Raw genomic sequence first — 10,290 nt, forward strand, 5'->3', positions numbered from 1 at the left:
CACCCCTCCCGCTTCCCCCACTTGGTGTCCATATGTTTATTCTCTACATCTGTGTCTCTATTTCTGCCTTGCAAACTGGTTGATCTGTACCATTTTTCTAGATTCTGCATATATGCATTAACATACAATATTTGTTTTTCTCTTTCTGACTCACTTCACTCTGTATGACAGTCTCTAGGTCCATCCATGTCTACAAATGTCCCAATTTTGTTCCTTTTATGGCTGAGTAATATTCCATTGCGTACATGTACCATATCTTCTTTATCCATTCATCTGTTGATGGACATTTAGGTTGCTTCCATGTCCTGGCTATTGTAAATAGTGCTGCAATAAACATTATGGTACAAGTTTCTTTTGGGATTATGGTTTTCTTTGGGTATATGCCCAGTAGTGGGATTACTGGATCATATGGTAGTTCTCTTGGTAGTTTTTTAAGGAACCTCCAAATTGTTTTCCATAGTGGCTGTACCAACTTACAGTCCCACCAACAGTGCAGGAGAGTTCCCTTTTCTCCACACCCTCTCCAACATTTGTGGTTTCCAGATTTTGTGATGATGGCCATTCTGATCAGTGTGAGGTGATACCTCATTGTGGCTTTGACTTGCATTTCTCTGATGATGAGTGATGTTGAGCATCTTTTCATGTGTTTGTTGGCCATCTGTATGTCTTCTTTGGAGAAATGTCTATTTAGGTCTTCGGCCCATTTGTGGATTGGGTTATTTGCTTTTTTGGTATGAAGCTTCATGAGCTGCTTGTATATTTTGGAGGTTAATCCTTTGTCCGTTGTTTCATAGGCAATTATTTTCTCCCATTCTGAGGGTTGCCTTTTAGTCTTGTTTATGGTTTCTTTTGCTGTGCAAAAGCTTTTAAGTTTCATGAGGTCCCATTTGTTTATTCTTGATTTTATTTCCCTGATTCTAGGAGGTGGGTCAAAAAGGATGTTGCTTTGATGGATGTCATAGAGTGTTCTGCCTATGTTTTCCTCTAGGAGTTTTCTAGTGTCTGGCCTTACATGTAGGTCTTTAATCCATTTGGAGTTTATTTTTGTGTATGGTGTTAGGAAGTGTTCTAATTTCATTCTTTTACATGTTGCTGTCCAATTTTCCCAGCACCACTTATTGAAGAGGCTGTCTTTTTTCCATTGTATACTCGTGCCTCCTTTGTCAAAGATAAGGTGCCCATATGTGTTTGGGCTTACTTCTGAGTTCTCTATTCTATTCCATTGATCTACCTTTCTATTTTTGTGCCAGTACCATACTGTCTTGATCACTGTGGCCTTGTAGTATACTTTGAAGTCAGGAAGCCTGATTCCACCAACTCCATTTTTCCTTCTCAAGATTGCTTTGGCTATTTGGGGTCTTTTGCGTTTCCATACAAATCGTAAGATTTCTTGCTCTAGTTCTGTGAAGAATGCCATTGGTAATTTGGTCAGGATTGCATTGAATCTGTAAATTGCTTTGGGTAGTACAGTTATTTTCACGATGTTGATTCTTCCAATCCAGGAACATGGTAGGTCCCTCCATCTGTTTGTGTCATCTTTGATTTCTTTCATCAGTGTCTTAAAGTTTTCTGCATACAGATCTTTTGCCTCCTTAGGCAGGTTTATTCCTAGATATTTTATTCTTTTTTGTTGCAATGGTGAATGGGATTGTTTCCTTAATTTCTCTTTCTGCTCTTCCATTGTTAGTGTATAGGAATGCAAGAGATTTCTGTGCATTAATTTTGTATCCTGCTACTTGACTGAACTCATCAATTAGTGCTAGCAGTTTTGTGGTAGAGTCTTTAGGGTTTTCTATATATAATATAATGTCATCTGCAAAGAGGGACAATTTTATTTCTTCTTTTCCAATTTGGATTCCTTTGATTTCTTTTTCTTCTCTGATTGCTGTGGCTAAAACTTCCAAAACTATGTTGAATAATAGTGGTGAGAGTGGACACCCTTGTCTTGTTCCTGTTCTTAGAGGGAATTCTTCCAGTTTTTCCCCATTGAGAATGATGTTGGCTTTTGGTTTCTCATATATGGCTTTTATTATGTTGAGGTAATTTCCTTCTATGCCCATTTTCTGGAGAGCTTTTATCATAAATGGATGTTGAACTTTGTCAAAAGCTTTTTCTGCATCTATTGAGATGATCATATGGTTTTTATCCTTCGATTTGTTGATATGATGTATCACGTTGATTGATTTGCGTATATTGAAGAATCCTTGCATCCCAGGGATAAACCCCACTTGATCATGGTGTATGATTTTTTTAATGTGCTGTTGGAGTCTGTTAGCTAGTATTTTGTTGAGGACTTTTACATCTATATTCATCAGTGATATTGGTCTATAATTTTCTTTTTTTGTGATATCTTTGCCTGGTTTTGGTATCAGGGTGATGGTAGCCTCGTAGAATGAGTTTGGGAGTGTTCCGCCTTCTGCGATATTTTGGAAGAGTTTGAGAAGGATAGGTGTTAGCTCTTCTCTAAATGTTTGATAGAATTCGCCCATGAACCCATCTGGTACTGGGCTTTTGTGTGTTGGGAGATTTTTAATCACTGCCTCCATTTCCGTACTTGTCATTGGTCTGTTTATGGTTTCTATTTCTTCCTGGTTCAGTCTTGCAAGATTGTATTTTTCTAAGAATGTATCCATTTCTTCCAGGTTATCCAATTGATTGGCATATAGTTGCTTGTAGTAGTCTCTCATGATGTTTTGTATTTCTGAGGTGTCCGTTGTTACTTCTCCTTTTTCATTTCTAATTCTGTTGATTTGCATCTTCTCCCTTTTTTTCTTGATGAGTCTGGCTAATGGTTTATCAATTTTGTTAATCTTCTCAAAGAACCAGCTTTTAGTTTTATTTATTTTTGCTATGGTTTCCTTCCTTTCTTTTTCATTTATTTCTGCTCTGCTCTTTATGATTTCTTTCATTCTGCTCACTTTGGGGTTTCTTTGTTCTTCTTTCTCTAGTTGTTTGAGGTGTAAGGTTAGGTTGTTTATTTGAAAATTTTCTTGTTTCTTAAGGTAGGACTGTATTGCTATAAAATTCCCTCTTAGAACTGCTTTTGCTGCGTCCCATAGGTTTTGGGTTGTTGTGTTTTCGTTATCATTTGTTTCTAGATATTTTTTGATTTCCTCTTTGATTTCTTTAGTGATTCCTTGGTTATTTAAGAGTGAATTGTTTAGCCTCCATGTGTTTGTATTTTTTGCAGTTTTTTTCCTGTAATTGATATCTAGTCTCATGGCGTTGTGGTCTGAGAAGATGCTTGATATGATTTCAATTCTCTTGAATTTGCTAAGGTTTGATTTGTGACCCAAGATGTGATCTATCCTGGAAAATGTTCCGTGTGCACTTGAGAAGAAAGTGTAGTCTGTCGTTTTTGGATGGAATGTCCTATAAATATCAATTAAGTCGAGATGGTCTAATGTGTCATTTACAGCTTGTGTGTGTTTATTTATTTTCTGTTTGGATGATCTGTCCAGTGATGTAAGTGGGGTGTTCAAGTCTCCCACTATAATTGTGTTACTGTCGATGTCCCCTTTTATGGCTGTTAGCATTTGCCTTATGTATTGAGGTGCTCCTATATTGGGGGCATAGATATTTACCATTGTGATATGTTCTTCTTGAATGGATCCCTTGATCATTATGTAGTGTCCTTCCTTGTCTCTTTTAATAGTCTTTACTTTCAAGTCCAATTTGTCTGATATGAGTATTGCTACTCCAGCTTTCTTTTGACTTCCATTTGCATAGAATATCTTTTTCCATCCCTTTACTTTCCGTCTATATGTATCCCTTGGTCTGAAGTGGGTTTCTTGTAGGCAGCATATAGAAGGGTCTTGTTTTTGTATCCATTCAGCCAGTCTGTGTCTTTTGGTTGGAGCATTTAATCCATTTACATTTAAAGTGATTATTGACATGTGTGTTCCAATGACCATTTTCTTAATTGTTTTCGGTTTATATTTGTAGGTGTTTTCCTTTTCTTGTGTTTCCTACTTAGAGAAGTTCCTTTAGCACTTGTTGTAAGGCTGGTTTGGTGGTGCTGAATTCTCTTAACTTTTGCTTGTCTGGAAAGCTTTTGATTTCTCCATCGAATCTGAATGAGATTCTTGCTGGGTAGAGTATTCTTGGCTGTAGGTATCTCTCTTTCAGGACTTTCAGTATATCCTGCCATTCCCTTCTGGCCTGCAGAGTTTCTGTAGAAAGGTCAGCGATTATCCTTATGGGTTTTCCCTTATATGTTGTTTGTTGCTTTTCTCTTGCTGCTTTTAATATTTTTTCTTTGTGTTTAATTGATGTTAGTTTGATTAATATGTGCCTCAGTGTATTTCTCCTTGGGTTTATTCTGTATGGGACTCTCTGTGCTTCTTGGACTTGGTGAATTATTTGCTTTCCCATGTTGGGGAAGTTTTCCACTATAACCTCTTCAGATATTTTCTCAGACCGTTTCTTGTTTTCTTCTTCTTCTGGGATGTCTATAATTCAAATGTTGGTACGCTTAATATTATCACTGAGGTCTCTGAGACTGTGTTCTATTCTTTTTATTCTTTTTTCTTTTTCCTGCTCTGTGGCGTTTATTTCCCCCATTCTGTCTTGCAACTCACTTATTCATTCTTCTGCCTCAGTCATTCTGCTGGTTATAGCATCTAGAGTACTTTTAATTTCAGTTATTTTGTTATCCATTGCTGTTTGTTTTTCTGAGTTCTTATGAACTGTTTCTTGTAGTTTCTCTATTTTGTTATCGAGATTTTGTATCATTTTTACTATCATTACTCTGAATTCTTTTTCAGGCATTTTTCCTATTTCCTTCTCATTTATTTGGTCTTGTGGGTTTTTTTCCTGCTCCTTTGCCTGCATGGGGTTTCTTTGTTTCCTCATGGTTGTCCAAACTTTTGGGGTTGCTTGTCCTGGCGATAGAGGTGTTTATAGAAGACAGTCCAAGCCTCAGACTAATGTCCAAGTATTGCATTAAACAAATATTAAGTCTAGGAAACACATACATGTATAAGACACACAATTACTGAATCCATTAGGACATAAGGCTCTAGAAAGACCTGACAGAACCCCAGTGTGCTATCAGATATTCAAAGAGAAACCCAACAGAAATTGACAGCTGAAACAGAACAAATCAGAGACAAAAGCAAAAGCAAACAAACAAACAAATAACACCTTATACATACAAACATTAATCCAGGGAGATTTTTGTAAGCTAGGATCAAATATAGAAAAGAGCCAGAGTACCACCAGAGAGAATGGAGATTCTCAGAATGTAATTAGACAACTGTACTAAGAACTAAGATAAAGACAAAAACCTAATATTAAATACCACGGCAGTGTGTCATCTGGAGAATAGAGCAAGGAGTCTGAGCAGACCGATAGTGTTGCTTATAAGTATGTTAAGATAAAATAAACTTAAAAAGGCTGGAAGAAAGGGGAACAGAAGAGCATAATGTGGTTGGAAATATGCAAATAAAAAGAAAGGAATAGAAATATATAAAAGATAGGGATGAAAGGAAAGTATGAGAGATATATTTTCCGTACTACCAAAAACTTAGCTAGATATAGAAGTATATAAAAAGGCAAAAAAAAAAAAAAAAAAAAAAGAATAAAAAAATCATTAAAAAATTATGTTATAAAACTTGTAGATCCCTTAGGGCTAAGATCGTATTTAATAAAAAAAAAAAAAAAAAGAGAGAGAGAGAGAGAAAAAGAAAAAAAAAAAAATCCAGAACTGATCCCAGAATGGACCAGTTCAATAGGTATTGATACTACTATTTCTGTTTCCTTAGCGTCTCAACTGTAAGTGTCCTTCTCCTTGCCTTGGGTTTTTTTGCATTATTCTGTGACCAGCAGAGATTCCTTTATTGTTCGTCTGTAAGCGTCGGTGTGTGGGGAGGGAGAGAGTACAATAGTGGCTCCTTCTCCTGGGAGTGAGTGAGCAGTGGCGCACTGCTGTTTCAGTCGGGCTTGGAGGTGCCTGTTGCAGAGGGACGCAGGTGGCTCAGGCTTAAACAGAAAGTCTTAGAGTTGGGCCTCTCTCGGGTTTTTTTTGTTGTTGCTGTTGTTGTGGTTGTTGTTTTCTCTCTGCAGCCTCCCTGCTGCTGGCATTGCAAGGGGTTTTAATCTAGCCCTGCCCGAGTGCCTAAGGGTGCTTGTTATCCCTGAGTGCCTTAGGTGGCCCACAGGCATCTCTCCACTGCCTGTTGCAGAGGCACAGAAAGAGAGAGAGAGGCTATGCGTGTGGCTCCTCCCCACTGCCCGTGAGCCTGCAGCCTCCAGCCGCCATCATGGCCGGGCAGCTCTCAGGGACGGGCAGTCCTCTCCGCGGACCTCCTCCCTCCAGTCCTCTCGGTCCGTCACCCTACCGGCAACAATGTTTCTCACCCTGAACCAGCTCTCTGGTTCCCACACTCCCGCTCCCGGACCCTCTGTTCAGCCGCAGATCGACGTCTTGGTCCGGGAATGCTGAGCTGCGCTGCGGACCCTCCGTATGTTTCTCACTCCCTCCCGTCTGCCACAGCTCCGCCACTTCACCCTCTTTGAGCCTTCGTAGATGCCTCCCTACCGGCTATGTCGGGCTCCCCGCGGTCCTTTCTGGTGTCCGAGGCCATCTGCTGGTGTTCAGCTGGTTCTCTGTGGGAATTACTGCGTCCTTCCGTGCATTCCCAATACATCTGTGGAGGGGGATGCACTCCACGTCTCTACTTCGCCGCCATCTTTTCTCTTGATAATTCACATTTTTTAAAATCTACATTAGTTCCACTATATTCTAAGTGCTTGAAATACAAAAATGATCAATGTGGCTTGCAAGAACGTGCATTCTTGTACAGAAGTAGACAGATAATTACAAAACTATGTGGGAGATGCCATAAAAAGGCATTTGTAGGAAAAGGACAACTTGGTCTTTCTATAGGAGGCAAGGAAGGTTTCATGGAGAAGCTGACATTGGAATTAGATAAGAGGTTCTCAACAAGGTTTCAGTTTTGCTCCCAAGGGACATTTGGCAATGTCTGGAAACATTTTTGATTGTCACAACTGGGGAAGGTGGGGATTGCTATTGATACCAAAAGGGTAAAGAGCAGGGATCATCCTACAATGCACATGATGGCAACCCCCAAAGAATGGGTTATCCAGTTCAAAATTTCAATTGTGCCTAGCTTGAGAAACCCTGAATTAGATCTTAATAGATTAATGAGGATTTCCTGCCAGCTAGGTGACCACAATAGATTTCTGTCTCCCTGAAAACATCCATTCTACACCCAGTTGTCATTTACACCCAGTTCTAAAATATAAATTTGTTTATATCACACACAGTTCACAATTTTTTCTGATATTAATATCTAAAAATTTATTGAGCAATTATTCCATGCCAAGGCTTTCATGACAGTCTTGTGACAAAGGTGTTATTGTCCCCATTTTACTGAAAAGAAAACTAAGATTCAGAGAAAGTAAGTAACCTACAGGGTCTCACAACTGATGGCTTCCTTTTGCCTGAAGAATAAAATTCACACACCTTGGCATGTCAACTTACTGCACCGTATGATTCCACCTTTCCTTTCCAGCTTTATTTCCCCATAGCCTTCCTAAACACAAAAGTTTAATTATGACTAATTATCATTACTAATTACAAACTACTAATTTCCAAAAACAATTTGGAAAAACAGCTTGACACTATCCAGCAAAATTGAAGACATATATACCACATAGGCAAGCAATGCAAATCCTAGATGTACATCTCAGAGATACTCCTGCAGCTCTGCACTAGGAGACATGTTCAAGAATATTCAAATATCATTTTTGTGCAACAGAAAAAAAGAAAAGAAGGAAAGAGAGAAATCAATACAAAAATCCATCGGTAAGAGATTTAGATAAATGAGTTGTGGTTTATTTATACAATGGGATAATACAGAGCAATTAAAATGTGGTATGTGCAGAAATGTACATAACAACATGGACAAAATCTCACAAATATAACATTAAGAAAAGTGCAAGTGGTAGGAATATAAATAGCATATAGTAACATTGGTATGCATTTCAAAACAGAAATATCTAAACAAATTATTTTGATGCCCATATTTAAGAAACACACCCATATTTAAAGGAAAGTGAAACAGTCACAAACACCACATTGAGAAAAGTTGTTATCTTTAAAGGGAAGGGAAGGCCATGATATCTAGAACCTTCAATATATTTGGGAATATGCTACTTTTTTTTTAAGCTCTTTATTGGAATATTATTGCTTTACACTCTGGTACCAGTTTTTGAGGTACATCAAAATGAATCAGCAGTATTTATACATATATCCCCATATCCACTCCCTCCCATGACTCCCTCCCATCCTCCCTGTCCTGGCCCTCTAAAGCATCATCCATCATCGAGTTGATCTCCCTTTGTTATACAGCAACTTCCCACTAGCTACCTATTTTACATTTGGTAGTGCATCTATGTCTATGCTACTCTCTCACTTTGTCCCAGCTTCCCCCCACCCTCCCCCCCCACCAATCCCATGTCCTCAAGTCCATTCTCTACATCTGCATCTTTATTTTTGCCCTGTCACTGGATTCATCAGTACCAATTTTTTTAGATTCCATATATATAAGTTAGCATAGAGTATTTGTTTTTCTCTTTCTGGCTTACTTCACTCTGTATGACAGTCTCTAGGTCTATCCACCTCATTACATATAGTCCAATTTCATTCCATTTTATAGCTGAGTAATATTCAGTGCCACATCTTCTTTATCCATTTATCTGTTGTTGGGCATTTAGGTTGCGTCCATGTCCTGGCTATTGTAAATAGTGCTGCAATGAACATTATGGTACATGTTTCTTTTTGGATTATGGTTTTCTGTGGGTATATGCCCAGTGGGATTACTGGATCATATGGTAGTTCCATTCTTAGTTTTTTAAGGAACCTCCAAACTGTTTTCCATAGTGGCTGTACCAACTTACAGTCCCACCAACAGTGCAGGAGGGTTCCCTTTTCTCCACACCCTCTCCAACATTTGTTGTTTCCAGATTTTGTGATGATGGCCATTCTGATTGGTGTGAGGTGATACCTCACTGTGGTTTTGACTTGCATTTCTCTAATGATTAGTGATGTTGAGGATATTTTCATGTGTTTGTTAGCCATCTGCATTTCTTCTTTGGAGAAATGTCTATTTAGGTCTTCTACCCATTTGTGGATTGGGTTATTTGCTTTTTTGGCATTAAGCTACATGAGCTGCTTATATATTTTGGAGATTAATCCTTTGTCAGTTGCTTCATTGGCAAGTATTTTCTCCCATTCTGAGGGTTGTTTTCTTGTCTTATTTATTCTTGTCTTATTCACTGTGCAAAAGCCTTTAAGTTTCATTAGATCCCATTTGTTTATTCTTGATTTTATTTCCTTTATTCTAGGAGGTGGGTCAAAAAGGATCTTGCTTTGATGTATGTCATAGAGTGTTCTGCCTATGTTTTCCTTTAAGAGTTTTATAGTGTCTGGCCTTACATGTAGGTCTTTAATCCATTTGGAGTTTATTTTTGTGTATGGTGTTAGGAGGTGTTCTAATTTCATTCTTTTACATGTTGCTGTCCAATGTTCCCAGCACCACTTACTGAAGAGGCTGTCTTGTCTCCATTGTATATTCTTGCCTCCTTTGTCAAAGATAAGGTGCCCATATATGTGTGGGGTTACCCCTGGGTTCTCTATTCTGTTCCATTGATCTACCTTTCTATTTTTGTGCCAGTACCATACTGTCTTGATCACTATAGCCTTGTAATATAGTTTGAAGTCATGAAGCCTAATTCCACCTACTCCGTCTTTCCTTCTCAAGATTCCTTTAGCTATTTGGGGTCTTTTGCATTTCTATACAAATTGTAAGATTTCTTGTTCTACTTCTGTGAAAAATGCCATTGGTGATTTGATAGGGATTGCATTGAATCTATAAATTGCTTTGGGTAGGATAGTCATTTTCACAATGTTGATTCTTCCAATCCACGAATATGGTATGTCTCTCCATCTGTTTGTTTTGTCTTTGATTTCTTTCATCAGTGTCTTATAGTTTTCTGCATACAGGTCTTTTGCCTCCTTAGGCAGGTTTGTTCCTAGGTATTTTATCCTTTTTGTTGCAATGGTGAATGGGAGAGTTTCCTTAATTTCTCTTTCTGCTCTTTCATTGTTAGTGTACAGGAATGCAAGAGATTTCTGGGCATTAATTTTGTATCCGGCTGCTTTACTAAATTCATTGATTAGTGCTAGCAGTTTTCTGGTAGAATCTTTAGGGTTTTCTATGTATAATATCATGTCATATGCAAAGACTGACAATTTTATTTCTT

Source organism: Hippopotamus amphibius, chromosome 1, assembly GCF_030028045.1.
Source record: "Hippopotamus amphibius kiboko isolate mHipAmp2 chromosome 1, mHipAmp2.hap2, whole genome shotgun sequence".
Lineage (NCBI taxonomy): Eukaryota > Metazoa > Chordata > Mammalia > Artiodactyla > Hippopotamidae > Hippopotamus > Hippopotamus amphibius.